We start from the raw sequence: 11,937 nt of genomic DNA on the forward strand, positions 1-11,937 counted from the left end.
CATCAGAAAAACTGAAAGTCAATGAAATATTTTGTTTCACAATGAGTCAGCAAGCTCTTTCACATAATTCATGTCCGTTATGCTGTGTTTGAAATTACTTCTGACTGATAACATTTATCACTGAAATAAACTTTTGGATATATTTATGCAATTTTTTCGTTTGTTACGGAGCTCAGTGTCTACAGAACTCGACAAAAAAGATTACATATCACTTTCTATGTGTCTACAACTGCTTTCATGCCTTTAAATGTATGCCTTTTGCAGTAGCGTACGCAGGATTTCATCAAGGGGGGGGGGGTTATGTCTAAAACGTTTTCCAAATTCACATTACCAATGTTTTATTATACTTTAATTAATTAATAATATTCATAATTAATTAATAATACTGATAATTAATTAATTAGTTTAATTACTACTAATAATACTACTAATGCAGCTGCTGTTACTACTAATATCACTACTATTATTAAGTAGTAGAGATCTACATAAATATATTTATGAAAGCAATAGGACAAAATTATTTTCTAGTCATTCGATTGTCAACAAATCCTTGGAGTTTTTTTGTTTCTTTGTTAGGAAATAATTGTCTAGTCAATGGTTATTTATTTGTGATAGTCCATAAAAACAATCAAATATATTAAATTAATTGAAATAATCAAAATATGAAACTCAGCCAAGGAGCCGCAGCATGGAGCTGCGCTAGTCTAGTCTGACAACCTCGCGGGAGATCCCCGAAATTGGTTGGAATTTATCCAGCCTTGTCCCCGCACCCAGCATCATATCAATGGGTACCTGAGAGCAACCCTGGGGGGATAAATGCTGCCGGAGCATGGTGCTGATCACATCACCCGCAAAATGGCCGAGATTGAGAATGTGTGGAGCCCCACCACACCACTACACGTGCTTTCATGACACGGTGCTATATGCATGGGGGAATTTACATTACCTTTACCTATGGGAACTCACCCAGGATGATGATGAGGCAGGAGAATACATGTTGCTAAATTCCACTCCACCGAGTGTATGTTTTTGTTCAAAACTAAGTTTATAGACATTCCAACACATTTATCACTTTTAGGTGATTCACAAAGCACTTCTTCAACATTATTTAATGATGTTGAACTTTGCGGTCGCTTAGATTGTTTAGACATATCGACGGATTCCAAACCACACTGTAAAGATTTATGAGAAACACGCCAATACCGCTCTCAAAATCTACTATGCACGGGCACTATAATTCACACCTGGTTGTCTCGTTGTTCTTACCAACAAAATATTTCACAATAGTTAAGCTTATTGTAGTTCGATTTCAGAAATTCAAATGTACCGCGCAAAGAATGGGAAGGTGGACTGGTGATCGTGTGTTCTTGTAGGCCTAGCATTTGTCTACATTAGCAGCTTACAACGAACCAAGAACTTTATTTAGTTAAAGCTCATTGTTCACAGAAAAAAAATGAATATTCTTTAAACATTGTTGCAGCTGATGTACAAAACAACTTTTTTCTTTTAAATCATAGTTGCCCTCATATTTAATTTTCTAGAATTTGTGTTTATTTTCAAGGCATTCACTATTAAAGATGCGTGTGTTTGAAATGTTGTGCTTTTCTCTATGCTGCATGGGAATAATAATTCAAATTATTATTAGTAGTATTGTTATTATTATTATTATTATTATTATTATTATTACTATTTTTATTTTTATTACTTTTGCAGATCTTTGACTGTGATAAATTAGCCATTTTTATTTTTTTTCTACAGCATTTTCTATAATATTTCAAAAGCTCAAGGGGGGAGGGTTAAACCCGGTAACCCCCCCCTTGCGTACGCCACTGGCCTTTTGTATGTCTTTGGTCCTGAGAGTTTCTCAATGTGCTTCTTTATCTTTTGATTATTTTGGAAGGAAATTAATTTTGAAATCCCCCACTTGGCACATATTTTCATCACTTCAACCAATGATTCAAATGATCCCCGAAGCTAAGTTACATCTAAAAGAGCGTTCCATAAGCGATCATATGCAGACATATCAAGAGATCCTGCTTGTAATGACTTAGAAGCAGTGGCGGTGATTAGAAGATGGGTTTGGGGGCCAGTTGCGACCATTTTTTTAAAATTTTACCCCCGCACCGTGGTAAAGCTTACAAAGGGAAATAAACTGTCCTTGTCCCCCCCCCACTTTTGGCTCATTGCCCTCCAGTTTTGTAACCCAATCGCTGCCACTGCTTGGAAGTGATATTTATCTGCTCCAAGATTTTACAGTCATAACAAAATGAAACTAAAATTCAATTTTTCCTAAGACCAATAGCCTCTCTTCTTTCATTTAGCTTCCCGCGTGTAAGGATTATGTAAGAAAAAGTTTCAAAACATCACAAAACGCATCTTTAAGAGCATACACAGTTTTGAGCGCTTTGAGAGTTTGGTTCGACTTATTTCTTGTTCATGGATATTAACTCCCGCCAGGCAGAATGGTGTTAACAAAAAATTATAGACATTGCGAACAGAGCTATTTCCTTACCTTCTGCAGCATCTTTAAAAACAAAATTTCAATTATGACTAGCGCAATGTACGTAATAAGATTGAGGCACTGCCGTGGCGTACGCAGAAGGGACCTAATAAGGCTAGAGTCCCTAAATTTTGAGAAAATCAAAATGTTCAAAAGAGAGCAATAACGAACTTGGGAAAACCGAAATGCTAAATAAACCCCCTTAAAAATTACCCTGCTTATCATTTTTGTCTTGGAACAAGTTTTAAAAGGAAGGTTAAAAGTCGTAATTATGAAATAGGCTATTTCATATCATATCTCGCCTTCTCTACAACATGCATCCATATGAAACCACCAGTCTTAGGCCTCTCACGTCATTATAATTTGGCTGCAGTGGACCAGTCTCACAAAAACGTAAGTCAGGAAAATCCATTATAGTCTTCCGTTTGCATCGGGGGCACCGCCCCGGCTGCCCCAGCCTAATTACGCCCCTGCTGACAGTGTTTGGAAAGTTACTTTTAAAAAGAAACTGGAAGTAGTTGGAAAGTTACATTTAAAGTAACTGACAATGTTTGGAAAGTTACTCTGTAAAAGTAAATGCAAGTGTGTGTGAAGATGATATGATCCACATTTTTATGTGACGTCACCAGTAGAAGATATGTCACTAAGGTATTTATTTTTGTAAAAGAAAGCGTAATTTATTTGTTATTATATGTAATATTGCACCCTGTTTGTAATATATATATCTTTTGTTTAATGTTTATTGTATTTTATGCTCTGTTATGAGTAGTTTAATGTATCTTCATGTTTGCAAGGGTGCACTATACGAATTTGTATTTCTAAAGATGTATAGATGTCAGCTTTGTTGATAGTATCCTTTTGTAGATAGTGAATGATTCATCTGTACTTTAATCTGTGTTCTCGAAAATAGTATAAAAGCGAGGATATCGCGTAAGAATCATCACACTTTTTCGCCACGGATCGACGAAGCTTTTAAACTTAAAAAGAACTCCTCGGTGTTGTGCATACATCTTGGTATGGTAGTTCGGGGCGCAAGCTAGGCCTATGTGATCATAGGTACGCCGATAGCCATGCATTGATGATATGCACAATACTGCAACCATTCTACGTCAAAAAATAAAGTTAGCCTAAGGATTAATTTGGAAATAAAAGGCTAAAGAGCAAATATTGGCTCAGTTATCATTGCATATCTCTTGGTGTGGTAGTTCGGGGCGCAAGCTAGGTCTATGTGATCATAGGCTTGCCGATAGCCACGCATTGAGTTTATGCGTTTTAATTGAGTCAATTCATCGACAAAGCGAAATCCTCGCCTTCGTCTCAAGTATAGTTGCATTATAATTGCAATAAATAAAGAATAAAACTTTTCAGTTTATACATACGTTAGTAATGTGGTTTTATTTCTCTGTGCTGTGAATATTGTCTTTGCCTAACACTATCCCTGTACCTGAGAGGAGTCTGTGTACTTCACCGAGTCTCATCGTTCACCGCTGAGTATTATTAAGTTAATATTAATAGTCAAATAATACGACGCGTGAAGTAATTGTGATTAGAACGTATCAAATATATTGGCTACTTTTTAAAGCAACTGGCTATTTAGAAATTTCGTTTTAAAAGTAACTGACAGTATTTGGAAAGTTGCTTCAAAAAGTAACCCAGCCTCAGTAAAAGTTACTTATTTGATAATATAACGCAAGTACACAGGGCCGGATTAAGGTGGGTGCTATTGATGCTGCAGCATTAGGCCCACTCCTGAAATAGGCCCAGATGAAAACAGACGAGAATTTTCCAAAAGCTGAACAGTTTTCTTTTGCTATATTAACCTGAAAATAAATCTTAGAATGAAATTTGGAGCCCCAATTTCGAACGCCTAGAACAGCGTTACTTATTATACAGTTACCAGTGGCGGCGATTGGGTCCCAAAACCTGGGCGGCAAGGTGCCAAAACTAGTGAGGCAAAGACAGTATATTTCCCTTTGTAGTTAAGATTTAGCATAGTGCTGGAGCAAAAGTGGCGAAAACTGGGCAGGGGGCAACTGCCACCCCTCGCCCCCCTAATCGCCGCCACTGACAGTTACTATTATTCTTTGCGCTGTGACGTAACTATAACGTCGTCGTGTTTATTGTTCACCGAAGATTTCAAGCATCAGGCCCCATTTCGTCTTAATCCGGCCCTGCGGTACAGTCATCGTTAATTCAAAAGTCACTAATTTATTTTTACAGTTCATTATCATAAATGAGAAATACTCGCATAATATGTTTGATGCATGAATGGCAGGCAAGCTTGACCATCTAAAAATTAACCTCATCTCGTATTTTAAATATAAAAATAAAGAGATAATGAAATTCAATTTTGATAATAAATGTTGAATCAAGAATATGTGTCATGTATAGGATTATTTTTGGAGATTACTGTATAGGACTGCTCTTGTGTCCTACGTGTTCTAAAATAAATTAGCTCAGAAATCAATTTCTCGAGTAATGCTTTAAAACTGCTGACTGTCCTGTTTCTTCATCCCTACCAATGTAGTGTAACAAAAGATGAGCAAATTTCAAATCTTCAATAACACTTTTAAAAAATCTATTTTACGCCCGTCATCTTTAAACTTTCAAACCAATTCTTCTCACATAAAAAAAAAATAGATCAGTACTCCATGATATCTAGCAGTTATAAATATTTTACCTAATTTGCTTACAATGTACTACAGTTATCGTCGTCAAAATATGTAGGGGTTGGCCGCCAGTCACAACCTAAATTACACAATGTATTCTTAACGCTATATTTTAAGCTTTTGTCCCAATATGTGTCCTAACAACAGCGTGAGTTTAATTCCTTACATTTAAAAAATATTTTCCCGACAGAGTTTGGAAGAAAATTCTGCACAGGAGATTACGCTTAACATAGATTTCTTGTCCATCCCGTTCTACTTATTCCCGATATCTATCTCCAGTGCAATTTTCAGATTAATAGCAGTAAATTGACGGCAGTTATCGATTTTGCAACATGTCCCTTTCCCTCCTCCTGAACAACGTCGTATATTTCAAAGTTTTTATCGTCGATCTGTAAGGCATATGGTGACGTAACAACCCTGACTTGCATATCCTAAGCTCGAAGAATGTGGCCTGCTCAGAGCTTTGAGAATGTTAAAAAGGGTCAAAAGGTGGAAGTTATATACATGAAGGTTCTTTGTGAGTGTCCCTTCATGAATTTAATCATATTATCACTCAATCATTAACAATCAATGCTCTCTGGAAAGATTGTGACGGTACGCGGAACAAATTAATTAAATAAGGGATTGTCCCTTAAAACCTGGGACGCCACTCAACCTTGGTTGCGAATGTCTGTCTCGTTCTCACATCAAATCGAGAGTACTGTGCTCTCATACTAACTGAGATAAATTTTAATCTTCAATGCCACTGTTACTATAGTGGAGCGATTCTCACTGGTATGCAATTGATAGTTAGGTTATTGACTTTGCTATTGGAATATACATTGGCAGTTAAAGAATTTCAGGAATTAAATAATTTTATAAAATAAATTTAGATTGTATACACTACATAATATTGTACTTTTACAACACTAGTCCACTATTTAATAAGAACTTTGAGATATAATTTGTTTTGTATGATTTTGCACTGTATTATATAATTGTTATGTTACTACAAAAAACATAGTGCCCAATTGATGTGTATAGATAAATATATGTATCATGTGCGATTTCAACTATTGTATATTGTATTTTGTAATGTACGTGCACCAATGCCCCTCAGTGGTACTTTTGGTGTGAAAAGTTCTCAATAAACTCAACTACGCCATCGGCATGTCGAGAAGGCCAGAGATGTGTCTGATAACTAGAGCTCGGAATTGTATGTAATTTAATTACATATTCTATTCCTTTCTAGATACATATCTTGAACAGGAAAATGTGAACGAATTATGAACATATAACTGACATGATTTTGCATAAGTTTTGTGTTACATATTTTTACATATTTGCCAGGATATTACTTATTTTACATATCTGCTCATTTACTTTACATAAAAAAAACATATTTCGGTATTTTTTTCTATCTTGATCCTCTTCCTATACTCACTATCTCTGAAACATGATGAAGAAAATTTGTAGATCATGTGATGTCATATTTTCTAATCAATGAGATGCATAGTGCTTACGGTCACCTAAAATTGGCTGCAAAGTCGAAAGACAGGCTGAAGAAAACAAACAAACGGGAACTGTTATTTATCGAAAGATGCTGGAGTTTCTCCCTCCCCCCTTCTGGTTATGTATTTTCGTTTCGCTTTTAGGTTTAGGCAAAGCACCTAGAAACTTGGCATCTGTGGACAATAAAGCTACTTTCCTATATGTAGCGAGTTACACAATATGTTCCCTTGTACAAAAATTACCAAAGTAGCTAAGTATTTTCATTCGATTGTTCTTTCTACAGACGCCTTTTTTTTACAATTCGTTTCGAAAGTTACGAAGAGCTGTCGTGCATACTTTCATATTCTACAATAATTTGCGATGTGAAAAGTAATTAATAGTTCACAAAATTGGTTTCTTAAATATGTACACGTTGCTGTGCTCTTTTGAGTTTATAAATTTGATACAAATTTTAATTTGAACAACTTATGTCTTTAAAATTATATTGAATATGTTCAAATAAAATAAATATCTAGCAGAAATCTTGAAATTGCTTGGATACTCGATTATTATTAATATTACATATTCTTTGATACTACATATTTAGCTACATATCCTTTTGATAATACATATTTAGGTACATATTTTATCAATTATTGTTACATATTTATGTACATATTTTGTTCTTTGATATTACATAAAAATCCGGGGTCTACTGATAACGTACACGTTTTTTTTAATAGGCAAAGGCAGAAAGCTTGATACTGGTGGATCAGATGAGATAAGCAGTTGATGCATAAGATCTTCGTTGGGAGAAATTCGGGAGCTCCTGATGGTTCTGATGTCCTTGACTGTTGCTTCTTGAGCCTCCTCAGAGCAACAAGAGATTCTGTACACGAGCGGGCATATCATACCAGGGATATGCTGATACAAAACTTTTCATAGTTTCACGTTTCGTCGAAATTGGGACCTGACAATAGTGTTTGCAAAATAATCCCGCATAGTTTGATTAACACTTCCCTGAGCCCTGTGATTTCCCCTGACTTTTTAATGATCTTGAAAGAATCGGCGTGCCTTGTTACCAGCATTGGAGATGCCACTCTCACGTATAGGCTTGTCAACGACGATGTCCATGGAGCCCTTGAATTTCTGCTGGATGTCCGTTTTTCAAACTATCATTTTTCTTTGTCCTCTCCACGAGCCTGCCATCTTTTGAATTCGAGTGGATACAACATGTGAAGGAAGTACAGTAAAACCTCGTTAATCCGGATCCCGTTCCGCTTAATCCGGACAGGCCAAAGGAAAAAAAAAAAGCAGAATGCAAGGTTTTAGATGTGGCTAGAAGTCAACAAGATAACTTCCAAAAGAAAAGGCAGTCAACCACTGATGAAATTCTGTTTCCCCCAGACTTTGTACTGTACTGTATTATGTATTTAGGCCTATGCCCTTTAAATACACCATAATAGACGTGTTTTGTTGCTATAAACGAAGCTCGAATGCACTTTCTACTATTCTTTTAGGTTATTTCAGTTAATCCGGACTTTGAACTTAAATGACTCAGTATTTGCCGTTCTCTGAGTGACCTCGTCAATTTTGTTCATCACTGAGCGCTACAAATGTAACCCACTTGAGCAGAGGAAATAGCTCTCACTTTGTTGCAAACGAATTTGTGAAAAAATGTCAGATCTTCCGGAATGTCAGCTGAGAGGTGTGTAGTACTGAGATGTATCTGGTCTCCAGTATATTCCGATTTTGCTCGGTTTACGTTGAACACTACGTTCTAGTGTAATTCTATTTCAGTGAAAGCTTATTTGTTGGTGTGAAGCCGCATGCAACTGACATTCATGTAACATTTCGTAACTGTGCATAGGCAAGTGTTGGCAGGCAGTTTTCTCTTGGATGCCTTTACAAGACCCATTGAACCATTCCGCATAAACCCTACCTCAACCCAGAAACTCTGAAAGCTAACTGGTATAGTCCATGCGTTTACTTCGTTAACGTCAAAGAACTGAAGAAAGCCGCTGCCACAAACGTGGGCGTCCAATTACACTCAACCTTCAGCCAACTGGCGCAGCTGTCATTCTTCTCGTCTACTCCACGTGGAGTCTCAGTCACATGACTGTGGATACGATGTTGCCGTACTTTGGACTGGTGGACTTCAAAGCCAGCCTGTCGTTAACGTAGCTAGCGCGTCGACTATAGAAACAAACATCATTACAACCCAGTTGGTAACGACAGCATATATACCTACTTCTGTAATAAAGTAAGCAATTCAGTAAATCAATTCATACTACACTCACAGAAAGTACAGACCTTGATATGCAAAATATGTGCAACAGAAGCTCACACAGAGAGTGTTCCAATTTTAAGGAATGAAACTGGGTGCGAAGGCAAATGTATGGTTTTCGTCAAATTTAAATCCTCATGTACAGTCACCGCCAATAAAATTCGGACACGCTTCCCTGCAAGGACTTATGTATGTTGACTTACTCTATTCGGCTATACAGGGTGGCTCAATAAGTCACTTAACACCCCCAGTACAAGGCCACTGCAGCGTGCAACATGGAAATGGTGATGACCAATCGTTATCAGGCCAAGGGGGAACCACATTGACGCCACCCACACGGTCGGCGGCCATCTTGATGTCCCCCATCTTGAATTCAACTTCAGAATTTTAAATGGGAAGGGGGTCGTGCAACATATCAAAATGGGCTAGAATTTCACGAGAAATGCAATGGTGAAGGTTTTTTTTAACGTATCTTTTACCAGTAAAACGTTATGACTGAATTCTTGTACCAATTAGCTCCTTTTCGAGGTGTTAGAAAAATGCCTTAAAATTTGTTTATCGCATCGGTAATGCATGGAGATCAAAGTGACGTCTAGGGAGAGAAGTTCGCATGCCATTGCACACCATTTTAATCGGATACATCCATGAAGAGCTGCGCATTATGAATGGTTGTCGCGAACAATTTACAGTGTGACGCTTCCATTGAATTAAAAGTCCTTCACAGTGACAAGGCTAATGTTTATGTTCAGAAGGAAGTTTCTGGAGAAACCTGGATACTCCAATGGAGGAATTACTTAACTAGAAAACATCTTTAATCTAAGGAGAGCGTTTCAAAATGATTGCAATTGTAGATATAATACTCACATTGGATTGATTGATTGATTGATTGGTTTATTTTACTTCGCTTTTCTGCAATTTTTGGTTAATCGCGAAGGTGAGGATGAGTGATGACATGATGAAATTGATAAGGAGATATTGACGAACACCCTGCCTGGGCAAACTACTCTATAATAAGGTAAACTACTTTTCTAAAGGGTGTTCAAATTTCAATGTTACTTTTAATTTGCTAAAGAAACGCACAAAAGAATGGAAAAGTGAAAACTTTAATATTGGAATGAAAAGAACACATGTTCCGGTTAACAATGGAAGATGTCAGACAAGTGACCCCCTCTGGAATTGCGGCAAGCAATCAGTCTTTTATCAAAATTTTCAATGACATTTGCACTTAAACGCACGTCTATTGCTGATAATGATAATGTTGTCTTTAAGGTCCTGCATTGTTTGGGGGTTGTTGGCATACACTTGTTCTTTCAAATAACCCAACAGAAAAAAATCTAGGGTGTCAGATCACATGATGTAGGCGGCCAGTTGATGTCCCCCCTGCATGAAATTATGCGCCCCCCAAACTTTTCACGCAAAAGATAAATTGTTGCGGTCTTGTTGGAACCACATGGTGGCGACATCCATGGCTTCCAATGCATTCCACAAAACGTGTGTAATCATCGCTCGATATCGAGTTCCATTGACAGTAGCACTATCTTCAAAGAAATATGGACCAATTACACCCTCTGCACACAACCCACACCACACTGTTACCTTTTGTGGATGCATTGGTTTCTGGAATACTCCTCGTGGATTTGCTGTATCCCATATCTGGCAGTTTTGTTTGTTCACATATCCACCCCGGTGGAAATGGGCTTCGTCAGTGAAGATGATTTTGTTGAAAAATTCGCCATTGTCCTCTTTTTGCCCTAGGGCCCAATCCACGAATTCACGACGTAGTGTGTGATCATTTGTTTCAACTCTTGGGTTAACTGTATTTTGTACGCCTTAAATGCAAATCTTTGTGTAAAGTGTTGAATAAGGTGTTTTTTTTAATGTCCAATTGCTGTGAACGGCGACGAATTGATGTGTTTGGCTCCTCTTGAACACTTGCACTCACGGCTGCGATATTTTCCTGGGAGCGACCACGACGACGGTGTACTGGACTAACTTCATCCCTCACTGAACCACTTTCTTCAAACTTGGCACAGATTCTCTTCATTTGCATGTTTGACGGGCAACTTTGTCTTCCATATTTGGTACGGAATTTACGACCAACTTCTGCACAGCTTTCCCCACATTTGTAATACTGTTTCACTATGAAGACCAGTTGTTCAATGGTGTAGCGTTGCATTTTCACTCACCACAAGGTCCCTCCTTGCCAACTCACACAACTTCTTACTGCGTCTCCTACAAAAAGAGAAAAACAGATACAATTAAAAGTAACATTGAAATTTGAGCACCCTTTATATAAAGTTTTTATCTTTAAGTCTCGTTTCAACGCTACGAACCCTCGAAAAATGCAATTTTATCTCGGTTTTATGCAACCACACTACAAACATTCACAGTTACCACTAAAAACTAAATTTGCAATTAGAAAATAAACCTGCATGACATAGGCCTACTACATATATACGTATACGTAGATAGATATTATCATAGCATTAATAATTCGCATAGTAAAGCAAGTTTGCTTTAGGCAAAATTTTCAGATATAATAATTAAAGTTTACCAAAATTTCGAACGAAACCGATAGTCTCGGAGAGTAAGTCTCGTTCTCGTCTCTCTCGACAAGTCTCGAAGGGGCTTATTTAGTCTTCACTTTTACACCACAGCACCATACCGATTCCGATGAAATATGGTGAGTCGACCACTTGGGGGAGACTAAAGAATATGAATTCAATTCCTGATAAGACATGCATATTTAATTAAGGCGCTTTCATGTATTTTAGGATATTTATCCATTCCCGCTCTAAGTGTCATGTTAGGAGAATGAGAAATCAAAGTAAAATGATTACTACATAAATACGTCCATTAATTATTGGAAAATAGGTGAGAAAAAACTTACTAATACAAATTCGAAACGGAAGCAAAACACGTGTCGCAACTGACCTCTGGACTTGAATATTCCACCCACATTTCAATAAAAACTGCCGATGGATTACAGAATAAAACAATATCTTTATGGA

The sequence above is a fragment of the Lepisma saccharinum genome, chromosome 5 (genome assembly GCF_977018435.1).
Source record: "Lepisma saccharinum chromosome 5, izLepSacc3.1, whole genome shotgun sequence".
NCBI lineage: Eukaryota > Metazoa > Arthropoda > Insecta > Zygentoma > Lepismatidae > Lepisma > Lepisma saccharinum.